This window comes from Cibotium barometz, chromosome 33 (assembly GCF_041138505.1).
Source record: "Cibotium barometz isolate CiBa-2024 chromosome 33, ASM4113850v1, whole genome shotgun sequence".
Taxonomy (NCBI): domain Eukaryota; kingdom Viridiplantae; phylum Streptophyta; class Polypodiopsida; order Cyatheales; family Cibotiaceae; genus Cibotium; species Cibotium barometz.
The window spans coordinates 32,867,058-32,884,325 of record NC_141078.1 but is presented as its reverse complement, the minus strand read 5'-3'; positions in this window follow the sequence as shown (position 1 = coordinate 32,884,325).

Here is a 17,268-nt window from a genome sequence, read left to right as displayed (position 1 = left end):
TCCCAAATGAAGTGGGAGTGCTTTAGTATGGATTTTGTCACAAGTCTCCCCACTGTTCAAGGAGGATATGACTCCATTCTGGTAGTAGTGGACTTACTTTTTACCAAAGTAGCTCACCTTATACTAGCAAAGAAGACCTTCAAATCTTATGATGTTGCTCGAATATTCATCAAGGAAGTCCTCAAACTTCATGGTCTCCCAAAAAGGATAGTAAGTGACCGGGATTTTGACTTTACTTCAAAGTTCTGGCAGTCCTTATTTCAAGCCCTAGGAACTCAACTTTGCTTTAGCATAGCTTATCATCCAGAGACCGATGGCCAAACTGAGAGAGTCAATCAAGTAATTGAAGACATTCTTAGAGCATATTGTGGAGCATATTGTGGATGGGAACCAAGAAGGTGGATTCAATACCTTCCTCTAGTAGAATTTGCCTACAATGCATCTTATCATCAGAGCATAGGAATGTCACCATTCAAAGCACTCTATGGGCAAGAATGCTTGTCTCCTCTAAATTTCTCTCATCTGACCATAAGAGTTGAGGCATCCAGGAAAATTCTTGAAAAGATGGAGGAACAAACCAAAGCAATCCAAAAGGATATTAAAGCTGCCCAAGATCGACAAAAGCATTATGCTAACACCAAGAGGTCTGAAAGGATCTTCAAGAAAGGAGACAAAGTTCTTCTACGAGTGCGACCCAAACGAAGTTCTCTATCACTTGGGAAATATAAGAAGCTCAGTCCTAGGTATTGTGGTCCCTATACAGTTATCAAGTGTCTAGGTAAAAGTGTCTATAAACTCCAACTCCCAGCCCATATCAAAGTCCACAATGTATTTCATGTAAGTTTGTTAAAACCTTATGTACCGAGTCTCGATCATATTCTTGATGATGAACAAGTTGTAATCCCTACTGGAGTCCTTGACTTACAGCCCAATAGCATCTTAGATTCTAGGGAAAGGCAACTCCGAAATAGAACTCTTGTAGAACATCTAGTATAGCGGAAAGATTACCCTGAAGAGGATGCAACTTGGGAAGATGAAGCTACACTCTTAAAGGATTATCCCCAATTCATGACGAGATGAGGACATCTCGATTTCTTTAAGGGGGGAAGGATGTATCATACCCATCTTTACTAATAAAGAAATGTCCATGTAATAGATAGATTTATGAGTTTTTATGGTAAAAAAATCAATGATTTTATTAAATGAGATATTTTTGCTTAGAATCTTTAAATTTTGAGCCCAAATTTGGAATCTGCGTGTGATTTTATCCTAATATAGGATTTTACAACATCCAAAACGGACACCAAATCAAGCTTATACGTGCATTTCAGTCATTTTTAGTTAAAAGCGACGATCTTTAAACCTTAATAAATGCACGATCGGGCGTCCGATTGACAAACGGTCTCCACCCCAAACCCCAATGACTAGGAGAACATCTTGGACAAAAATAAATTTCACCCCCTGAGGTGATCCGGCACGCAAATCGAGACCGGTGCCCCAAATTTGGAGACCCCACCCCAAAATTTAGACCGTACACACTTACCAAGGTGCCCATACGATGGCCGCACAAGAACCAAAGGACGGCCACCCACTGTGTGGTCCACACGTACCGCTACATGGATACCCATGCTGCCCCTGACCAGATAAGGTACATGCGTACCATTCCTTTTCCTGTTAACCGACACCGTACCTTCCCTCCTGAACCATGCAGGCCATGCTGCCCCTGACCAGATAAGGTACATGCGTACCATTCCTTTTCCTGTTAACCGACACCGTACCTTCCCTCCTGAACCATGCAGGCCACTGATCTACAGACTTTGCTGGTACACCGTCCTTTCATCCTTGCTTTGCGCAGTGCCCATACCCGTACCCCACAGTTATATAAACCCCGACGAGGGTGCTCCATGGGCAACACGCATTTCTACGTAGCTTATGCTCTGCTCTGTGCTGTCGTCTGTACGGCCATGGCCCGTCCGCCGTCCCAATGAAATGTACTTGCTGTAGTACAGCCACCCCTCTCCACACCCCCTCATTTACCACTTTTCAGATAAGGCAATTTTCCTCTATCCCCCTCTTGAGGCAGTGTCCTTAACTCTTCTGCCCCCCCTCCCTCCCCCCCCATTGTGAAGAGACTTATAGCACCCCTTCTCCCCTTCAGCAAAACATTTTTGTGTTAAGGACATCTCACAATCCCTCCCCCCATTTGCGTGGACTTTGGTAAGAGGTTTTAGTCTTAGAGAGGGTTCATGCGTTGTGGTCTTTTGCTCATACAATGAGCAAACAATCTTAGAATTGAGATCTGTCTGGAGCGTTTCGACCCCGAGAGCGAGCCCTACAAGATGATGTCCAAGATGAACCCTTCCCAAAAATGTCAAAATATTACCTCGAGAGGAGCGCACAATAACGAGATTAGAGAAGATTCTCCCAATGCGGCTCCAACCCTCCCCTTTTACAAGCTCCTCAAGGAAATGGTGGCCTGGTTAGCTTGGTCATCTTTTAAAGAGGATTTTTTAAAAAATATTAGTGTTAATAAAATGTGTATCTTTTCCTTTTAAAATAATGACATAAAATTGTATGAAGTTACGAATTGAGTGATGATGTATTCAATGAATTTCATTGAAATTGTTATCTTTAAAGAGTGCAAGTTTTTCCTGGCTTCGACACACTAACTCCGTTCCGTGCTTGTATAACCGGGCGGCGTTCATTAGAAAAGCTCGAAAATGGCCCAAGATATCCCTCATATCATTCGGAGAATAAGGTTCGCCGATTGAGGCGAGAGATTATGATGCTGTCTAGTTTTGAGGGCCCAGGCTAGTGTAGTGAATAAGTCCACCCTAGTGTGCAGACATCCTTCTGAGGGGGGCGGGAGGATCGAGCGATGGAGCCTTAGAGGGCGACAAGTTGGCTTGAGTCCTCACCAGCGGGCTGACGATGAGGTGTATGGTCCTGTAGGGTTTTGCCCAGCATGTAGAGGTTGGAAGGCCAAATTCTAGATCATGGGCAGTATAAAGAAAAAGAATAAGAGAGCCAGTTTGGCTTATATGGAATTGATTCATGTATAAACTTTTTTTATATATCTTGTCTTTGGCATTATTCTATTGTGGAAAAAGATTGTTTTAATAACAAACCTTGTGAAAAAGGCCTTAATTAAGAAACATGTTATTATATCAAACAGTGTGGTAGAATTAATTAGAAAATAAATTGACGCGTGAGTAGGGTGGAAAGTGGGAGGATGGAATGCCCTGACGGCACCATCTTACGGACGGGTGGACCTGATTAGTCGGGTAGCTTTCCAACAGATTAAGTGAAAGCCCTATGCTAGATAAATAGGTTCTTGGGCAACTCTATTCTAGAAGACTAGGCCAGCAGTTGTGCCTTGCATGGATAAGGAAAAGAGTGTTGCCTCTAGAAATCAAGTCTAGTAGTCGCCCAATTTATGATCAATTACCCTATGGGTGATTTGATTTTTAGAAGATCATGCTCCCCTTATGGGATAGGACTAGGTTTTATATATGAATCGTATCCTTAAATCTCTACATATGGTCAAGGTGTCGATAAATAGGAAATTTTCTCCAAGTTAAGACTAAGTGGACTATCTTAAGTGTTTCCCCTAGTTAAGAAGGGGGAAACCTTACTGCTAGCTCAAAAAATTCTTTCATTTTATCCCATCAAAATCAGAGTAGGAAATTCTCTCCAGGATAAGACATAGTAGACTATCTTAAGTGTTTCCCCTATTTTGGAAGGGGGGAACCTTACAAGTGGTATCAGAGCCAATCTTAGTTCCTAGGATTTGTTTTTCAAAGGTTAACTATCAAGGGATTAAAACAAGTGATTGTTTATCATAATCAATCATCTCTACTGGCCATAGAAGTGATTTGAATATCCTCACATGTTGAGACAATCATCCTATGAAATTGTTCTTGTATCTTAGGGGTGCACACGCAAGATATTTGTATAATAAATTTGAGAAATAAGATTGTTCTTGTACCTTAGGGGTGCACACGCAAGATATTTGTATAATAAATTTGAGAAATAAGATTGGGGAGGAAACCTTTTGAGGAAAAACATAGGGCAATCAAATTAAGAAACTAGTGAGAGACTGAATGACTTGAATGATAGACCGAAACTTTGTTTAGAGAAATTTTCAGGATATATCTCATTAGTTCGCATATTATAAATTATTAAGATTATAACTCCATTAAGGTTTAAATAGTTGACGTGTGAATGCCATCCATTGGATGCTTTACACTAGGACAATCATCCAAGACGATAGATAAAGTAAATCCCGGACAGTAATTGTTCTATGGATAGGAATCAACGGCTGTGCCTCTTGAATGGGGAAAAAAGCGTTGATCCCAATGATCCAAGTGCAAGTTTCTTCCTTGATCCGACCAAATATCTTATAGATGCAATTGGATCAGTTTGATCAAAAATGATCTTGACTACGTTAGAGTAAAAAGTTATCCTGGTGGAATTGCCCGTGTTTTCTGGTAAAGAAAGTTTTTCCAGGTTCGGTTTTGGAACAACCGACGGATTAGTCTCTTATCCGGATATCCGTGGGTGAGGCCCCGAGTGTGGGACCCCTGTTCCGCGCGAGAAGTGCTACTTCCGCTGCTAGTACCCCGAATCCGTTGCTCGGTGGGAACAAGTATCTCACAATTAGCACTACCAAATATCTAACAAACCCCCCTGTAGTATAAATCTGAGCTTTACAGATATTGTAAATTAGTCTCTGAAAGGGAAGAGACCCAAAGCTTTATAGAAGGCCTCAAACTTTTCATATGGTAAGAGACCCAAAGCTTTATAGAAGGCCTCAAACTTTTCATATGGTAAGGCTTTAATGAAAAGATTTGCCACATTATCATGTGTGTATTGCAAAAGATTATGTACTAAAATAGATTAGATTGATCTCTCCTACATGGATCTACTCTCCACTAATAAAGTGGCAGTACTCTTCAATGTGCTTGGTCCTAAGATAAAAGATAGGATTATTTGCAAAAGTGCCATTACGCTTTGACTATCGCTGACAATAGGAGTAGGGGTGTCTGAAGGAACACAAAGATCCTCCATCAATATTCTCAGCCATACACATTGAACTATCATCGTGAATGTTGTTATGTATTCAACTTCATAGGATGGTGTTGTGATAATTATGGTTGCTTCTTACTTAACCAACATATGTACGAATTACTGAGAAAGAAACAGTTACCAGATGTGGACTGCCATGTATTGTAATCACATGTCCAATCAAAATCACTAAAGGCATGCAATTGTAAATCACTCCCATATTGGAATAGAAAAATCCAATATCTTGAGTGCCTTGCAAATATCTGAAGCTATGTTTAACTGACTACCTATGCGTAGTGCCTAGGCAATGCATGAACTTTGAAATTTGTGACACACTATACTGAGGGTCCCATGAGTTATATAAATAGATTAGGCATCCAACATCTTGATCATAAGTGGTTATGTCAAATGGCTCATTGGTATCCTAGACACTAATCTTTACACCAAGTTCCATTGGTGTAGAGATTAGGCATCCAACATCTTGATCATAAGTGGTTATGTCAAATGGTTCACTGGTATCCTAGACACTAAACTCTACACCAAGTTCCATTGGTGTAGAGATTGGTTTATAACTTTCCATATTGAACCTCTTGAGTAGTGCCTTGATGTATTTTGAATTTTTAATGACTATACCATCATCTTCCTGTATAAATTGCATACCCAAGCAGTAGTGTAAACTACATCATCTTGTTGTATAAACTGCATACCCAAGTAGTAGTATAAAAGACCAAGATATCATATCTCAAAACTAGAGGCAAGGTCAGCCTTGAAAGTTGTAATGAGATCCTCACTAGAATATTATTTACATAGAGAATGACAATCAACAAATCCTGCTAGTCCCTTTTTCACATGTAAAATACTTTTTGAAGGACTATTTTAAAATCCATGTCTAGTTAAATAGGCATGAATTTTTTGGTACCGAGCATTGGGAGCTTGTTTAAAACCATCTAAAGCTTTATTAGGCTTGAATACCTTATGTTCTTGACCAAGTTTAGTTGATGGACTCACATAAACTTCTTCCTACAAGTCACCATATATGAACATTATTTTTGTCTAATTAGTGCACTTTCTATTGGAGACAACACATGTTCTTGTGCCATTTAGTGCACTTCTTCCTACAAGTCACCATATACGAGTATTGTTTTTATATCTAATTAGTGAAATTTCTATTGGAGACAACATGTGTTCTCCTACCATTTATCATTGTATGGGTTCCAACATTAAAGGGTAGCTTGTAGCCTTAGTGTGTGAACACTCCGTACTAGTGTTTGTGTGTGTGAATAGCCTCTAGGATTAAAGATTATGTGTGTGTGTTTAAGTAGTGATGTCATAGAGTGTGCCATGTGTCATTGCTTTAGGGTATTTGAATGAGTCAAAAGATAAAGCTTTTAAGCCTATAAAAATCATGTACATGCTGGAAGTTCAAGATAGCTAAGCTAATCTTTATTGTGTCAAGCAATATTGGTTTCACTCTCTCTCTCTCTCTCTAGCTTATCTTTATTGTGTCAAGCAATATTGGTTTCACTCTCTCTCTCTCTCTCTCTCTAGCTTATCTTTATGGATTCTTTCCACTATGCTTCTCTCTCTCTTCTAGCCATGGCAAAAACCTTCCACCCTCCTTAGCCCTTTATCTTCATCTAAATCCTTAGCTTTGAATCTTAAGTGGTATTAGAGCTTGGTGTTTTTGTTTTTTTCTGACAGTGTCCTCTCTTAACCTACTCAATGAGTGATGCCGATAGCCCACTCCACTCCTATTCTCTGCATGTCTGAGACCTTTAGCAATTGTAAAGTTAGTGCACTCCAACAGTAATCAATGCATAGTCTGTGTTTGTTCTCTGCATACTTATCTTTAGCAAACTACACATTTAGCGCTACCCGACATCCAGGATGCTACTATGATTTGATGCTACTCATATCATCATCACCACCAATCAATGTTACTTGCTGTGAATGCCATCTGTAGAGCTACGAGCTACAAGCTACCTTCTCCAAACAATGCCACAGCATCACTAGTGCCAGTCGGTTGTTGTCATCTCCACGTTGCCACCTTGTCATTCATTACCTTTACAAAAGCCTTATTAAAGTATTAGGAATAAGGCTTATCAAAGCCTTATTAAAAAGGCTTTACATACATATTCTCATGATGTTTTCTTTAAAAGCCTTATTTTTAGTTTTTATTGAGCATCCAAATTGTGAACAAAGTATTTCCTTGGGGAGGGGCATTTCAACTACGATTTTTCTGATAAAGAAGGGTAATTATGTCAAGTGATTTTTTACTTTTACACTACCTTGAGAGCATTTATCTCAGAGGCAAGACCTTTTCTAATCCCCATTTCAGTATGGAGTCTAAAATAAATAAATTTGAAGGAGAAAGATTCCACACTTGGTAGACAAATATCAAATTCACCCTTATGTGAAAAGGGATATGGAAAAGATAAGAAGCCAACAACTTAGGAAAATGATGCCTTCCTGCATCTGTAGGACTGGCAAAAGAAGGATGAACAGCAGTGCTATCTCTGATATAACATACTCAATGGATAAAGACCAGTTGGTTGATATGCTTGAGATGGGTGACCATTTTGTAGTATTTAGGCCCCCTAAAAATGAAGATGACAAGGACTATTACGTGGTGATGTGCAAGCAACCCAAAATATTCCTCTTAGAGAAAGTGAAGAATGGTTGGGGCAATGTGTTTAACATTGGAGATGAAGTTGTATATGGAACCTATATGCAAAAATCCCTATCAGCATAAGAAATTGTTTCCTACTAAATGATGCACTACCTGCTTGTTGGCTAGTCAAAGAAAAAAAGGCCTTTGTTATCATAGCATGGGGGTTAAGTGACTCACAGTACTGGGTGTGACACATCACATAAGGCTCAAGTACATCTTAAAACTAGGTTTGGTGCACAAGGAAAGTGGTCCAAGTTAATAAAGTTTTTTGAACTAAAAATGAATTTGGACGACTCTCTTCCTTTACATTTGAATGAAAAGCATGCTATCTCACAATTGGCAAAAAGCAAGATTACCATTGACAAAGGCATTCTAATTGTAGTCTTACTTAAAAGTATTTCTAGACACAGATTATGGTAGCATTGTTTACCACTCTTACCAATCTACTAACATCGCACTACAAGGAAAAGAGACCGTAGGCGCGTTTATAGACGTGTTTTGACAACGTGGTTTAAAATATTACGAACACATTTATAAGCGCATCTAAAATCGTGTCTATCAACAGGCATCTATAGACACATCTATAAGTGCGTCTATATCATTATAGATGCGCTTATAAATGCACCTATAGACGCGCTCAGGAATTTTAAAAAAAATCCAAAGAGGTGCCTATGTAGATGTACAACTACATTTTCTGCACATGCAGTTGCATTTTCTACACGGGCAGCTCTCTAGTTTAAGGTAAAAAATAAACCTACAAAACAAATCCCCAGCACCAAAGGGTGCAATAATAATAGAGGAAAGATCGAAAAGCACTTACCTCTTTTTCGTGATGTTGAAAGAGAGGATTAGAGGACCTACAAAACCAACAAAAGGGTGAGGAAAGGATTAGTAATTCATATATATAAAAGCTTATGCAAGCTATACCACTATGTAAGCCTTATGCAAACTATGCCGCTATTATGCAAGCCTTATGCAAGCTATGCTAAAGCTTATGCATAAAGCATGCATCAGGCCTTATGCATAAAGCTTTAAGCATAATACTTTATGCACGAGGCCTTATGCATAAAGCTTATGCATAAGGCTTATGCATAAAGCATGCATGAGGCCTTATGCATAAAGCCTATGCATGAAGCCTTATGCATAAATCTATGCATGAGGCTTATGCATAAAGATATATGCAAGCCATGCTAGCTTAAACTAAGCCATACCCGGGAACTATGCATTAAGCATGGATGCATAGAGCTTACTGTATGCATAGATTAATCTCTATGCATGCATAAAGCTCTATGCATACATTCAATACTGGGTAATAGCTGACTAGGTGGGTTACTTCCACACTTCCATAATTGCTATGTGTATTACTTCCACACATAAGAACTAGAGCAGGTAGGGGCTCCAAATCCAGGTGGACGTATAACTAGAGTTCGTAGGTGTATGTATACTCGAGTTCCATGTGGAGGATGGACACATAGAACTAGGTGGTTTACTTCAACATAGAATATCTAGAGTGGGTAGGGGTATGTATACTCAAATTCCATGTGGAGGATGGACACATAGAACTAGGTGGGTTACTTCAACATAGAATAACTAGAGTGGGTAGGTGTATGTATACTCAAATTCCATGTTGGTACATCATTAAGCATGGCAGAGATATATGCACTTAATTTTTCTTCTACAAGCCCAACAGATTCTCTGAAGTTGACTCACGGGTGCTACAAAGCTATAGAGGACATATAGAAAATGAGGCTCAGGCTATAGTTCAAAACTTTGCAAAAAATGTTTACATAAAAATTGAGAAGTTCTTAAGATTTGGGTCCAATACCTTGGTGTGCAAAACTCCTACTCACAAGAATCATATCATCTACTCAAGCCTTGTTCAAGGCACTCTAGTTACTAGCAAAGCCCATGGAGAGACCAACTAAGGACCATGAATCTACTTATAACCCCAAGACATGAAAGAGGAAAATTCTTCAAGGCTAACTCCAACACTTGACTCCCCCACCTGTTGCAAAGAAATGAAGAGTGGAAAAGACCATTTAGACCACCACTATAGAAAGAGGGAGCCAAAGGCCAACTAAAGCTCAAGCTAGTGCTCAGAGGCACTAACTTAGCAATGACCTCAAGATCCAACATTTGACTAAAAAAAAACACCCTCTCGATAGCAAACAATCACAAGGCAAGTGAATGCAAAAAGAACATGTGGCGCAAATGTTAGGCCTAGCAATAGCAGTAGCTTTATCATGAGAAGAAAGCCACAACCAAGTAAATAGAAGTGCTAAGGGACATTATTCCAATATCTTTGGTGACATGTTTTATGCAACCATTGTCCCTAAATGCTAAAAAAAAGGTGAATATGGCTAGATTGAGATGCATGTGCCAACAAGGTTTCCTTTGAGCCAATTCTTAAGTATGCAAAAACCACCACATATCCACGTCAAGTTTGTTGACTTGATCCAACATTATCCGGCAAAACTCTCACAAATTCATGTGATATAGGCTCAAAAGGCTGCAGAGAATGCCCAACTCAAAAGTATCAGCTCATGGGATCCAAAGATTCCTTATCTATATAATAATCTGGCAAATGGAAAGGGTCCACTTAGAAATGAAACTGTAGCATATAGCCAAAATGGACCAGGTCTCTTCCCAACTTTCGCAAATTAATCCCTCATCACAAAGAAGGACAATGCCATAGGCACATTACAAAATGAAAGAGATTTAGGCCTCCTTAGTGCATTGGTTGAGAAAAACACAGAGGTGAACTGAATTAGAGCTACAATCCATGACACCAATGTAATGCCCTAATCAAAGAGATATAGAGAAGAAACTAGAGAAAGAGAGAACTTAAGATCGAGAAAGCCCAAACTCTATCGAGTAAGAACTAGAGAGAATCAAGAGCTAGAAATCCCAAACTCTACTGAGTCCATAGGAGATAATGTGGAAAAGGAACAACTAACCTTGAATGTGGCTACAAATTTACCTACTTTGGTGTTTTAGCACCACAACCCAGCGGAGTACTTCGATCTGGCTCTCTAAGGAAATTCCTCACATTTTATCGATCAAGGATATTCCTTAGACCAGCCTCTCACCATCCATTTGTTTACAGGACCATGTCATAAAGTGCCAATGGAATATATGCCTCTAGTAAACATGCTTATATTTAAAGGAGATATCTACCTTGAGAAACTCACGTACATTTATATTCAAAAGGTGCATGTAACTATAGCAAACTCTCAAGCTTAGTGCTCTTTAATTAGATAAACCATTTGTCAAGGTTGATGTAGAGGATGGCCATTTCACAAGCGAGAGCGGGTTTTTAGTGAAGGGGCAATGATTTGTAAACAACACGAAGAAACCTATAGAATTTTTTTTGTGAATATATCATCTTTGGGTCGTTTAACCACAACCATTATTCTCATAGAAAATAAATGTGTGGTCGCAAAAAGGAACCTCAAATGATGAATCTTAACTTCTATTGAAGAAAAATGCCTAATGACAATAAGAAACCTTAAACTAGGGAACCCCCAACAATGAATTAAAAACATACTGGCCTACCAAAAATAGTATTGAGCAACACAGGATCAAATATAAGCATATTCTATACAAATACAGAAAGCTATACATTTCTAGATCAAAAATCCAAAAATAGAACTCCAACAATTAAATGCTACGCATATTCTCCTCCCAAGACCAAAATACAGGCAACCAAAAACATTTTCCATGTGTCTGTAGATAGCAACCCAAAATCTTTGAATGCATATTCGGACATCCCACAATGCCTCATGGCATTGCTACATTTGCATGACAGACGACCAGAAAATTCTCGAAACAACTCCAATTTTGTCAAAGTGGGATGGTGCATAAACTTGTGCACAACCGCATCAAGATTCAGCACTTGCAAAAAAGCATAATACATATGTTTGCAACAAGGAAGGTACGTCTCATGCTTCTCTTCTGTCTTTTGGGAATCTGAATAAGAGCAGTTTGGGTACTTAGACACATTCATCACATAATTCACTGCAGCCACACATGACCCCTCTATGCTCACATAAAACATGTGCAATTCATTATTGATGATAATTTCGTCTTGAACAATGCAAGTTGAGATCAAACGACCTTTGTGTATATTTGTTTGGAATTATTTAGTAAGCCTCTTATGCCAGCGGACAACCTTACCAGCCCAGTACTTAGGCTTGCATGAGCTTGCAATTATTTGTGATAGGCTTGCCCTTACTATCAATGTTGGATTCTAAGGGATGGTTCCACTTGTCTCCAATAGAAGCCTTGCTCTTTCTAGATCAGCCACCTCCTCCATTGTAAGGCTCATACCTTCTACAACTCACCAAACACCTGGAGCAAGTCGAGGTGGTGCAATCACCCACTTGGTGTCCACATGCCAATAATGTGTATTCAAAATAGTACATAACCATGAAAATCCCTCCCGAATGCCACCCAAGGCACCATCATGTCCCGGGTAAGTACGTCGTCCCCAAAAACAAGGTAGAGGCACACCATCTCAATGTGCTCCACCCTATGGATTAATCAGGGCGGCACCATCGCATTGCTTTGTATCTTGCAGAAATCCAAAGTAGGTAACTTTAGACTTAGGTTCCGTCTATCTTATCCCCCATAGTGTTTTCACTAATGTCTTCTCTTGAATGGAGGCAACATGGATTTTGGGGGATTTGGAGTAGCTAGTCCTTTTTTGTTAACTATCATAGTCATGTACTTTGGCCTATGGCTATCATTCTCACGGAGAACACCTGCATATCCCAAGATAGGTCTTTTACATCGCATAGATTTTTGCACTTGCTCCACTACACTATGGGTCAAGTCAATTCGTCTTTTTCTTGTTCACACCCCACCACTCCTTGAAAGGAAGCGCTCCTTCATTTCTTGCAGTCCCAGTCCAGTCCTAGTATAACCACCCACTAAGTATATATTACTGTGTGCACTCTACAACACAGCCAATGAAAGGTCAACAGCAGTAGCCTCATACAAAGACAATTGTTTCTGACAATTGCTCTCATGCTAGAGGGCTTGTTTTCAGCAAGGTTTGTGGTCGGCAAGAAAGGACCATCTTTCTCTTCTGTCAAAAACCAAGAACTCCAATGCATCACACGCACTTCCCCACGCAAGCCATGTTTCCATCAATGGAAACTCACCCTCCACAACATATCCATTTCTCCACCAGTGTTGTAAAGCATGTTTACAATTTACTATCGCAACATCTGAGCTTGCATTCTTCCACTTTTTACATAAGACCTTGTGTTCCTCATGGAAAGGTGGTCTGATACACTTTTTCATATGATCCACCATGCTCTGCTCCTAATGAAAAGACCATGATCATTCTTTTTTTGGGTTATGCTTCCCACAAAAATAAATAGAACGCACTGCAATCCAACTTGCACCAGCCTCATCAGCCCCATAAAACCCCTAAACTCAGGTTTACTATAACCACATTCTTGCACAACAACATTTAACATTTTCCAAAAATATTTATGAGCATATCTATCCTCAACCTTAAATTCACATGTAGAAATGGTCACAAGCTCCTTGAGGAAAGGATTTTAAACAAAAGCCCCCCCATTGTAGACTAACCATGAACACAATGTACGTGATCAAAATGCACCGACATTTCCTGCAAGTTACCACACTCGGTCTCATTCTATTTACCAAATCTACTCCACTCCCAGGAATGAGAGTTGACATTTTGAAAACATGTGGTTGCATGTTTGAACCCAACTACCATGGGAAAAGAATTCTATGCAAAAATGGATAACCAATCTTTCTTTTCAAATCAAGAATGGCTTCGAGTCCTTTTAGGCCAATTACACTGTTCCCTTTAGCTTCTTGAACACACCTCTCAATTCTCTTCTTATCTGCTCACAATGGAGTGACAACCTTAAGTAGGTCCTTTAGCTCCTTGGCACCAAAATCTCCTTCTTTCTCCTCACGTTCTTTAATCAAAATGTCAAGGACCATCTCTTGTGCCACACTCACCTCGACTTGTTTAGGCATTGCATGCGGACTCCCCTTTACATGTGTGTACACTTTATCTTCAATTTTTGTCTTTTTCTCCCTACTAATTCCCTCTACACATGGATAGTCATGGTAACCCAAATGCATTGCACATCTAGTATAATTCTCCTGATCTTTTGAAACACAATAATATATGACCGCAGGACACTACTTAACACACTCAGGTGGAAGTCTATAATGACTACATACAAGAGTTCTAATCTCTACTCCCAGTCTCCCTATTAAGGGAAACTTCTGCACTCTCCCAGTCTAGAGAGTCTCATTCACAACTAAAGTGGCCACAATATGCGGGCACTCTAGATTGTAGCAACATAGGTGACCAACACACTTGCTCAATCACACTGTCCCTGGAAAACAATCACTACTACAAGTTACATAGTCTCCCCATACATGACCATCATGTTTATGCTCCATTCCCAGCATTGAAGAATTCCGCCTAGAAGCACAGAGCTTAAAAGCAATGTATCCATCATAAGACATAGACAATTCATCACAATAGATACTATTTGATGCACACTTTCAAAGGCAACATGTAGACTTCTCCCTCTAGGCTAAACATGAATATAAGATCAAAAACACTCAAGCAATGCAAAGAGGATGAGTGACCCACCACGCTATCTTTATTCACAGGTGCCTCCTCATCAAGCACTACCAAGTTGATAGTATGTAACCTAATCTTATAAAACACTTGAACATCTACATCCAACACATATCCCTCACTTCCATCAACAAGAGTTTGAGCTTCAATCTTAATACCTTTTGCACCCAAAGTTATTGGGTGCAAAGAGAACCTCTTGCTAGAGAGTTCAAAGTGTTCCTCTATTTCTGACCGAGATATCTCATTATATCTCTAGCTTGAACGTATAATAAGATTTGTTCCCACCTGTGAACCATAGATGGTCACACACCTAGCCATTGTAGATGTCAAAAGAGTAGATAAGAAAACAAGTGCAAGATGGAAAATGACTAGATGATGCCAAGGGGATTATACACCAATAGACTATGTGTATACATGAGATCACAAGAAACAATATACAAGTGTAATTGATTCTTGATTTTAAAGCCACAGGAAATAACCACCTTTAGTGACAAGGGCCAACTTGAATTTGTATTGACAATTGTCAATAAAGATAATATTGAATATTAGATAACCACCTCTCATATATATATTGACCATATATTTCAAAAATATTATATATATGTATTATTTATTTATATATTTCATTTATAGATATTATGTTTGTTCAATATATATAAACCCTGATAGTCAAGAGGGCCGTGAGAGAATTTGTGTCACCTATCCTTGCACGCCAGGAGAGGGTGATTGGTGCTAGTCCTAGCCGATACCAGAGCAGGGTGATGATATGGTTGACTAGTTGGGGAGAGCCCTTATGACTAGTGAGAACCTTCCCTTTTTGACTTCACACTTGTGACTTTGGATGCATTATCTTTCTATAACTATAGTTGACCGTTTGGGTCGTCTATTTTTCTTTTGTTTATTTTGGCATTTGTGATGGACTCTAGATATGTATTTTTGGCATTTTGTGGGCCTTGCCTTGTTATGTGATGTGGCCTTGGTTTTTAAAATCAATGATATCTCTTTTTTTCCCTCCCATGAGGTGTGCATATTAGTTACGTTAGTGCATATTTCATGCAATTTTGATGACTTGTTTCACTTTTTTTTTGAAGTACTTTGCCAGTGTCTGCTGAGGCTATGGCTAGATAAATGATGGGGGGTGCAAGATATGAGAGCAGAGTCGAGACCATCATTGATAGTGGTCCATTTTTGTGAATGATGAGTGTACCTTTGAGTAGCATTGTGTGGCAATGTAGCTTTTGTGTTTGAGAGTGTCCTTTTGCCTCCATTATTTTGTATGTTATGGCCTATATGAACTCTCTCTCTCTCTCTCTCTACCGAGATGCAATATCTGATGGCTTGTTTGCTTTAGACCCACATAACCCTCTGGACGAGATCACGAGAGGATTGGCAGGTGTACTACATGCATCCGCCTCATATGCATTTCCTTGCACTATGATCACTTCCACTGACCCCCAACAGCACTGCCCCATAGAAGAGTTGGTATGATGATAAGTGTCATGAGACATGAGCACAGCTACAATGTGAGATTGCCATATGCATTTCCCTGCACTATGATCACTTCCACCCCCACAGCACTGCCCCATAGAAGAGTTGGTATGATGATAAGTGTCGTGAGGCATGAGCACAGCTATAATGTGATTGCCATTGGGACTCACATGCATAGGCAGGCCAAGATGATCTTTTAGCACCTTGTGCGGAGGAAGAAACGAGCCTATCTGGCTAAGCTAGAGGAGGAGATCTACCAACTCTTCTTGGGGAAGGACAGCAAGAGGGCATGGAAGATGTCTCAGGAGAGACAGCCTCGTGCTCTGATTACTGCACCTGAGACATGGCATACTTATGCTAAAGAGCTATATGATGCACCAGGACAGCCCCCTAGCCCCCCTCCATTGGGAGCTAGACTGGCTCTAGCAGCACCTTTTTTACTAAGCGGATGGTGCTACATCCGATAGGCAGGTTACAAAATGGAAAGGCACAAGATCATGATGGGCTAGTTGGAGAGCACTTCTCATATGCATGAGACACTTTGGCTCTGCTCATCATACATATGTTTAATCGTGCCATTTGTGAGCGTTTCCCGACAAGCTCAAGAGAGCATATCATTGTATCACTCTTTAAGAGTGGGGACCCCATGGTACCAGGCAACTACAGGACGTTCATGATTGGTCATTACTTGGCCAAACTATATGGCTCTATATTGGAGTTGGAGGTGAGCCGATGGGCAAAGAGGAATGGTCATCGAGCACATGGACAAGCTAGCTTCAGGAGAGGATTTACTACCTTGGATCACATACTGACACTTTGGGCACTTATTGAAGAGGGCATGATATAGAAGAGAAGGATATACTGCTTCACATAGAAAAGCATAGACTAAAGTCTTTTGAGAAACATCCAGTCATTAAATTATCTCCACGATTTTATGGGCCTTTTAGAATAATGACCAAGTTAAATGACAATGCTTATCGTTTTTTCCTTCCCTACCATTGGAATATTCATAATTCCTTTCACATTAGTCTTCTTAGACCCTTTAAAGGTACACCACCTTCTATCGTTATTTATGATGACCCACCTCTCTTGGAGGCTGATACATAAATTTTAGTTCCAGAAGCAAGTCCTGATCCTGAGCAAACTACAACTTGCAATGGAAATTTTTATGTCAAATATTTGGTTAAGTACAAGAATCATCCTATAGAAGAATCTGAATGGATTCCAGACCATACCCTTGCTACACACTTTTCCCTGATCGACTCCTTTCACAAACAGTTGCAACATTGAATTTTACACTTGATATTGAGATCGATGTAATCGTGTGAAGGTCACCGATTTGAGATATCACACGATTGGCAATTTATTTTGGTATTTGGCATTGGTATGTGTGAAGGTCACC